Source organism: Leucoraja erinacea, chromosome 6 (assembly GCF_028641065.1).
Source record: "Leucoraja erinacea ecotype New England chromosome 6, Leri_hhj_1, whole genome shotgun sequence".
Classification (NCBI taxonomy): domain Eukaryota; kingdom Metazoa; phylum Chordata; class Chondrichthyes; order Rajiformes; family Rajidae; genus Leucoraja; species Leucoraja erinaceus.
In genome coordinates this window covers 493005-501384 of record NC_073382.1, presented here as the reverse complement: position 1 = coordinate 501384, position 8380 = coordinate 493005, and positions in this window count along the sequence as shown.

Sequence of the window (8380 nt, the reverse complement as noted above, 5' to 3'; positions counted from 1 at the left end):
GAAGGAACTGCAGATGCTGGTTTAAACCGAAGATAGACACAAAATGCTGGAGTAACTCAGCAGGACAGACAGCATCTCTGGAGAAGGAATGGGTGACGTTTTGGAGTCTGATGAAGGGTTTTGACCAGAAACGTCACCCATTCCTTCTCCAGAGATGCTGCCGGTCCCGCTGAATTACTCCAGTATTTTGTGTCCATCTTTGGTCTTTTAATACGTTTGTTTGTCACTCTCATTGGGGGTGGCAGCAACATTCAAGCCAACTCAACGTTGTACATTCTGTAAAATGAATGCAATATTAAATGAACAGATCATGTTTGGAAACTTTATTTTCAATATTTCTCTTGTCTTCATGCACAACACAGTTTGCAGGCCATTCAGCCCGAGGTCTATGCCTGCTCTTAGAGCAATTCCATCAATCCCATTCCATCACTTGGTTCTCGTGATCTCACCCCGGCCTCTTCCTCTTCTCCCCTCTCCCATCGGGCAAAAGGTATAGAAGTATGAGAACACTTTTGGATGCTTTCTGGGTTAGGTGACACCAGCAACTCCTACTGTGAGGATATCGATGCTGATGATGTGATCTGTCTGACTTGTAAAGGTATCACCTCACCCAGAAAGAGTTGCAAAACCCCAGATATCTAAAGCCTGTCCTCCCACACTCTCTCCACTGCATTCGGTCTCCCTTCCCATTTCTGTACTCGTTAGTGCCTAGCGCTTGGAGTAATTTTGTGATTAGTATTAAGATTGTGGTTCTTTCCTCGCTCCCTAATCTCTGCTTGCTGGATCTCATCCCTTCTCGGTAATTAGTAACAACCCAATTCCTCATCACCTACCTTCACACAGTTTTGTCGCCATTTCAGTGTAATTAGTTTAAAGGGAGCACCAGAAACATGATCCAATGTCTTAGTTTTGTGATACAGCGCGGCAACAGGCCATTCGGCCCAGGGAATCCAGGCTGACCTGTGATCCCCGCACATTAACACCACCCCACACATACTAGGGACAATTTTTTACATTTATACCAAGCCAATTAACCTGCAAAATTATACTCTTTTGGAGTGCAGGAGGAAACCGAAGATCTCGGAGAAAACCCACGCAGGTCACGGGGACAACGTACAAACTCCGTACAGACAAGTACCCGTAGTCTGGATTGAACTCTGGTCTCTGGCACTGTAATGGCCCTGTCCCACTGTACGAGTTCAGTCAAGAGCTCTCCCGAGTTTTTTAAAATATCGGACTCGTGGAAGCACGTAGAATGTACGTAGCGGGTACGTCGGAGCTCCGGGACATCTCTTTGCGGCTCGTAACGCTAACAGCAGGTACTCAGGAAACGCGGTAAGCTCGGGAAGACTTGTGAAGATTTATTCAACGTGTTGAAAAATGTCAACGAGAGCCCAGAGCACCGACGAGCGGCCAATGCCGTAAATCTCCAAGTTCAAAATCGGGAAACTTGGGAGAACTCTTGAATGAACTCGTACAGTGGGACAGGGCTTTAAGGCAGTAGCTCGACTGCTAAGCTACCGTGCCGCCCTGATTTTTGATTGTCAAATCATCTGATTTCCAAATAACGGCATGGTGGGTTTTAATGGATTTTTACTGCAGTACCATCAATGTAGAGAATGACTTAATGACATGTAAGATGGATATCTGGCTTGGTATGTTGAGGTTTAGGAACAAACTATTGTGCAATGAAAATAAATATTTAATTAACCGGAAATTCTATGAGGTCATTGTTGCAGATGAATTCCTTTATAGGAACGAATGGCCATCATAAAAAAATGTTATGTTCAAAGTGGTGTCGTTTAATTGAAACTAGGCATGTCTTCTTTCAGATGGTAATGAATGTCTAGAATGATCTGATGCAGATGGTGGCCTGTCATTAGTTATATGTAGGGTGGATGTAGATGAATATTTGAAAGACTGAGGCATTGAGGTTTGTAGGGAACTGCCACATGAAAGGCCTTGTGTGTGGGAAGGAACACTGGCTGGTTTACACCCAAGGTAGACACAAAGTGCTGGTGTAACTCGGGACAGGCAGCATCTCTGGAGAGAAGGAATGGGTGGCATTTCGGGTCGAGACCCTTCTTAAGACTGAGAGTCAGGGGTGGGATATACGGAAAGGTAAGATGTGAATACGGTAAATCAAAGGGGACGATGATCAAAGAAAATGTAGAACGGTTTTGAAACGTGGTGGTTGAGCTGGAGATCAGGAGGAACCACAGAGGGGGAGCAGCGAGAGAGGATGTTGCAGAACACTTATCCCTCTAAACCTACCCTAGCCATGTACTTGTCTAAATGTATCTTGAGCGTTACCATAGTGCTTGCATCAACTACCTCAAATGGCAACGCGTTCCGTACACCCACCACCCTTTGCAGAAAAAAAGTTGCCCCTCAGGTTCCCATTAAAACTTTAAAAACTCTAATGGTTCCCATTAAAACCTCCCCCCATCCCTATAAAACCTATGTCCTCTGGTTCTCGATTCCCCTACTCCCTAATCGCTTATACCAAACCAATTAACCTACAACCCTGTACGTCTATGGACTTTGGGAGGAAGCCAAAGTTCTCAGAGAAAACGCTCACAGGTCACATGGAGAATGTACAAACTCCGTATAGACAGCACCCGTAGTCGGGATCGAACCCGGGTCTCCGGTGCTGCAAGCGCTCTAAGGCAGCAACTCTACCGCTGCGCCACCGTGCCGCTGGTTGTGCACCGTGGAGAGGCAGTAACAATGCGGCCATGATATTTGAGGATTTAATAATGTCCCAAGAGACTAAGCTGCTGAGTGAGACCCACTAATAGTTTGCTAACCCCTAACCCTGCCTGGACTGACTGATCTGAAATGTTGCAACGAGTGACAAAAGATAATATGATTATTCTTCCTCACACCCCCTCCCTATATTGTTAAGTATTCCTCTTTCTTAAATAAAAGGGCATGAAACATGAGTGGCAGAATATTTGTATTAGGCATCACCCTAGAGCAGTGTTACCACGGCAACTGTGAAAGCCTTCCGTGCACAAAGTGAAGCAAACGGGCTTGATTTTACCCAAGGGCCCATTTGAAGCCAGTAGTTAGCAAACTGGCTTTGGCTGACGGCTTGTGTTGAAAGTTTAGTCTTGTGATTTTCAGTGTGTGTGTCGCTACCAGATCCATCCACTCTTAATACCAACACACATCCTTTCATGTGACACTCGGAACCATTTGTGTGGATGCTGTCACCTGTTTACAAATTGCACAGGAGAGACAAGTTGCTTCACAAGCCAGCTTTTGTAGTTGAATCTGATTTGTCTCAAAGTTGACATGAAGACTTTTGTCGTGCCTTCATTCTGTGTGCAATGTGGCAATATCATTCTTCTTTTCCTTCTGCCAGTTGCTGTCTTACTTTCTGCTCTCCTTTTATCCATCTCTCCCCTTATCCACAAGCAACGTTTAATTTAGTTTGTTGTTACGTGCACTGTTGTGCAGTGAAAAGCATTTCTGTTGCTTGAGCAGACTATACTCGATTACAACCGAGCCGTCCACAGATACAGGGTAAAGAAAATAATGGTTAATGTGGGATAATGTCCAGTCCAGTTCTGAAGGTCTCATGAAGGGTCTTGACCCGAAACGTCACAGCGGCAGAGATCCTGACTTTGGGTGCTGCCTGTACGGAGTTTGTACGTTCTCCTCAAGACCTGCGTGGGATTCTCCGGGATCTTCAGTTTCCTCCCACACTCCAATCCAAAGAGGTACAGGTTTGTAGGGTAACTGGCTTGGTATCATTGTAAGTTGTCCCTAGTGTGTGTAGGAAACTGTAAATGTGCGGTGATCGCTGGTCGGCACGGACCCGGTGGGCCGAAGGGCCTGTTTCCGCACTGTATCTCTAAACTAAACTAAACTAAACAAAAGACAATGGTTGAATAACATGTAGTTTTTAATTAGATATTAGTGATTATAAGAACGTATTCCGATGAGAGATTATAGAAACATAGAAACATAGAAACATAGACACAGAGAAAATAGGTGCAGGAGTAGGCCATTCGGCCCTTCGAGCCTGCACCGCCATTCAATATGATCATGGCTGATCATCCAACTCAGTATCCTGTACCTGCCTTCTCTCCATACCCCCCGATCCCTTTAGCCACAAGGGCCACACCTTAACTCCCTCTTAAATATAGCCAATGAACTGGCCTTAACTACCTTCTGTGGCAGACAGTTCCAGAGATTTACTACTCTCTATGTGAAAAATGTTTTTTCTAATCTCGGTCCTAAAGGATTTCCCCTTTATCCTTAAACTGTGACCCCTTGTCCAGGACTTCCCCAAGAATAATCGGGAACAATCTTCCTGCATCCAGCCCGTCCAAACCCTTAAGAATTTTGTGAGTTTCTATAAGATCCCCCCTCAATCTTCTAAATTCTAGCGAGTGCAAGCCAAATCTATCCAGTCTTTCTTCATATGAAAGTCGTGACATCCCAGGAATCAGTCTGGTGAACCTTCTCTGTAAGAATATCTTTCCTCAGATGTGGAGACCAAAACTGTACACAATACTCCAGGTGTGGTCTCACCAATACCCTGCACAACTGCAGTAGAACCTGCCTGCTCCTTTACTCAAATCCTTTTGCTATGAATGCTAACATACTATTCGCATTCTTCACTGCCTGCTGCACCTGCATGCCTACTTTCAATGACTGGTGTACTATGACACCCAGGTCTCGTTCCATCTCCCCCTTTCTTATCCGGCCACCATTCAGGTAATAGTTTACGTTTCTCTTTTTGCCACCAAAGTGGATAACCTCACATGTATCCACATTATACTGCATGTGCCATGCATCTGCCCACTCACCCAGCCTATCCAAGTCACCTTGCAGCCTCCTAGCATCCTCCTCACAGCTAACACTGGCCCCCTGCTTCGTGTCATCCGCAAACTTGGAGATGTTGCATTCAATTCCCTCGTCCAAATCATTAATATATATTGTAAATAGCTGGGGTCCCAGCACTGAGCCTTGCGGTACCCCACTAGTCACTGCCTGCCATCCTGAAAAGGACCCGTTTACTCCTACTCTTTGCTTCCTATCTGCCAGCCAGTTCTCTATCCACATCAACACTGAACCCCCAATACCGTGTACTTTAAGTTTGTATACTAATCTCTTATGTGGGACCTTGTCGAAAGCTTCTGAAAGTCCAGATATAACACATCCACTGGTTCTCCCTTATCCACTCTACTAGTTACATCCTCGAAAAATTCTATAAGATTCGTCAGACATGATTTATGCTGACTTTGTCCAATGTCCAATGTTAGACTAACTGGTCTGTAATTTCCCGTTTTCTCTCTCCCTCCCTTTTTAAAAAGTGGGGTTACAATAGCTATCTTCCAATCCTCAGGAACTACCCCAGAGTCTAAAGAGTTTTGAAAAATGATCACTAATGCATCCACTATTTCAGGGGCTACTTCCATAAGTACTCTGGGATGCAGCCTATCCGGCCCTGGGGATTTATCGGCCTTTAATCCATTCAATTTACCTAACACCACTGCCCGGCTAACCTGGATTTCACTCAGTTCCTCCATCTCATTTGACCCCCGGTCCCCTGCTATTTCTGGCAGATTATTTATGTCTTCCTTAGTGAAGACGGAACCAAAGTAGTTATTCAATTGGTCTGCCATGTCCTTGTTCCCCATGATCAATTCACCTGTTTCTGACTGCAAGGGACCTACATTTGTTTTAACTAATCTCTTTCTCTTCACATATCTATAAAAACTTTTGTAGTCAGTATTATTCCAGAGTTCCATTGTTCGAAATCATCATAAAAGTGGTCAATTCTGAGTAGAATGTTGGGGAGGGGGGATGTGGCGGAGAGGGTTGTGTGGGGAGGGGGTTGTGTGGGGGAGGGGGGGAGGGAGGTGTGGGGGAGGGGGTTGTGTGGGGAGGGGGTTGTGTGGGGAGGGTGTGTGTTGCGGGTTGGGGGGAGGTGGGTGGGGGGAGAGGGGTTGGCGAGGAGGTAGTGGTGGAAGTGGGCCTGGTGGGGGGGGGGGGGTGTGGGGAAGGGGGAATGTGGGGGGGAGAATCAAGAGTGTGGTCGCCACAGGCGCAGCTCGCACCGTGCTCACCCCGCGCCTTCAGCTTTCAGCCTCACGCAGCAGCTCCTGGTCCCACTCCGACTTCACTCAGAGGCTTCCGGTTCAACTTGCTTTCTGCCCGCAAGCTGCTCACGGACTTAGCCCCGCCTCCGGGGTTTATTCTTTGTGGGTGCCGGAAGGGGCGTTACCTTCATGGTGACTGACAGGCGCGAGACTAATCTGTTGATCTCACGATTTTTTAAACCTTCATAACTTTTGTTCTAGTCCACCGATCGGAATAAAACCTGGTGGCTTAGAGGAGAGAAGAACGATGACTAGGGCGGCGAAAAAGTCTTAACGATATAGATAATCATTTTTTGCGCAATTTAAAAAAACGTAAACCGGAAGTGGTTAAGATGCGAATTTTAGTAATAGTATGGACAGATGTAATGCATTTAGCCAATCCTTGCTTAATGTTAAAAAAAAATCAATAAGAAACAGCAGCTACTGGAAATACTAAATCACAATTTTGTGAGGATTTTCTGCTCAATTTCTAGACTCGCTGTTAGTCTTTGGGATCTTTTTTTCCTGACAATATACAGGCCATGATCACATCAGCATGATTGGCTCCATATCATGGTATCATAGAGTGATACAGTGTGGAAACGGGCCCTTCATCCCACCTTGTCCACACCGGCCAACATGTCCCAGCTACGCGAGTCCCACCAGCCCACGCTTGGTCAATATCCCTCCAAGCCTGTCCTATCCATATACCTGACCAACTGTTTCATAAATGTTGGGATAGTCCCCACCTCAACTACCTCCTCTGGTGTTCCAGATCACCTCCACCCTTTGTGTGAAAAAATTACCCCTCTGATTCCTATTAAATCTATCCCTTCACCTTAGACATAATGTCTGGTCCTCGATTCACCTACTCCGGATTACTTCTACTTTGCAAACATGTGTGGTTAATTAGACGCCGTAAATTGTCCCTAGTGTGTTGGCAGTAGATGATAAAGTGGATTAACACAGAGCTTGTCTGAACAGATGAGATGGCAAGCGTGCTTAATGGGCTGAAGGAACTGTTTCCATGCTTGTATCTCTAAACTAAATTAAAAAGGTTGGCCATGGTGGCGCAGCGGTAGAGTTGCTGCCTTACAGCAATTGCAGCGCCGGAGACCCAAGTTCGATCCTGACTACGGGTGCTGTCTGTACGGAGTTTGTACATTCTCCCCGATGGCCGCTTGGGTTTTCTCCGAGATCTTCGGTTTCCTCCCACACTCCAAAGACGTACAGGTTTGTAGGTGAATTGGCTTGGTATTGCCCCTAGTGTGTGTAGGAATGTGTTAATATGCAGGGATCGCTGGTCGGTGCGGACTAGGTGGGCTGAAGGGCCTGTTTCTGCGCTGTATCTCTAAACTAAAATAAACTAAACTAAATTGAGAATTGTTTAAAATTCAGCAGTGAAGTTGGGCAGCTGATCAAGCTTGTTGCCTAACAGCGCCAGAGACCTGGGTTCAATCCTGACATCAGGCACTATCAGATATTAGATACATGATCTTCCAGAGAACATCGCAAAGTTAGCAAATCGGTCATTGCCCAATGTCGATGACACCTAGTGTGGTAATTATACAATGAGTTGCAAAACTTGTGCAACTGAACATTTTAATAAATAACGCCCTACTTTTGACTCTGATGTGTAAAATTTTGTTTATAATTTGCAATTCCAGTGAAGTATGTGAATTCTGGCAAAATTACAATTCAGGAATACTGGCCTCTTCATGTTCTGTTTTTCCTCTGTAGCCTTGAAATTCTTTCATAATGATACCACTGGCAGTGCTCCCACTGCCTTTCCAGGTAATGTTAATGAATTCACAATTTGCTTCGTTAATACAATTTCGAGAAGTAAAAATTCCACTGATGCTACTGTCAAATATGTTCATATCTTATTCTTGGAATCACCTTTTCTGTATCAACTGGATGAAAGATTCTTCACTTGATCTGCCTTTAAACTAAGAGACAGCAGTAACTGAGGATACTGGAATCTTGAGCAAAACACAAAGTGCTGGAGGAACTGTGTAGGAAGGAACTGGAGATGCTGGTTTACACCGAAGATGGACAAAAAATGCAGGAGTAACTCAGTGGGACAGGCACCATCTCTGGAGAGAAGAAGTGGGAGACATTTCGGGCCGAGACCCTTCTTCAGACCCGAATCATCACCTATTCCTTCTATCTAGAGATGCTGCCTGTCCCGCTGAGTTACACCAGCATTTTGTGTCTATCTTCGGTGTAAACCTGTATCTGCAGTTCCTTCCTACACAAGGAACTGCAGAAGCTGCTTTATA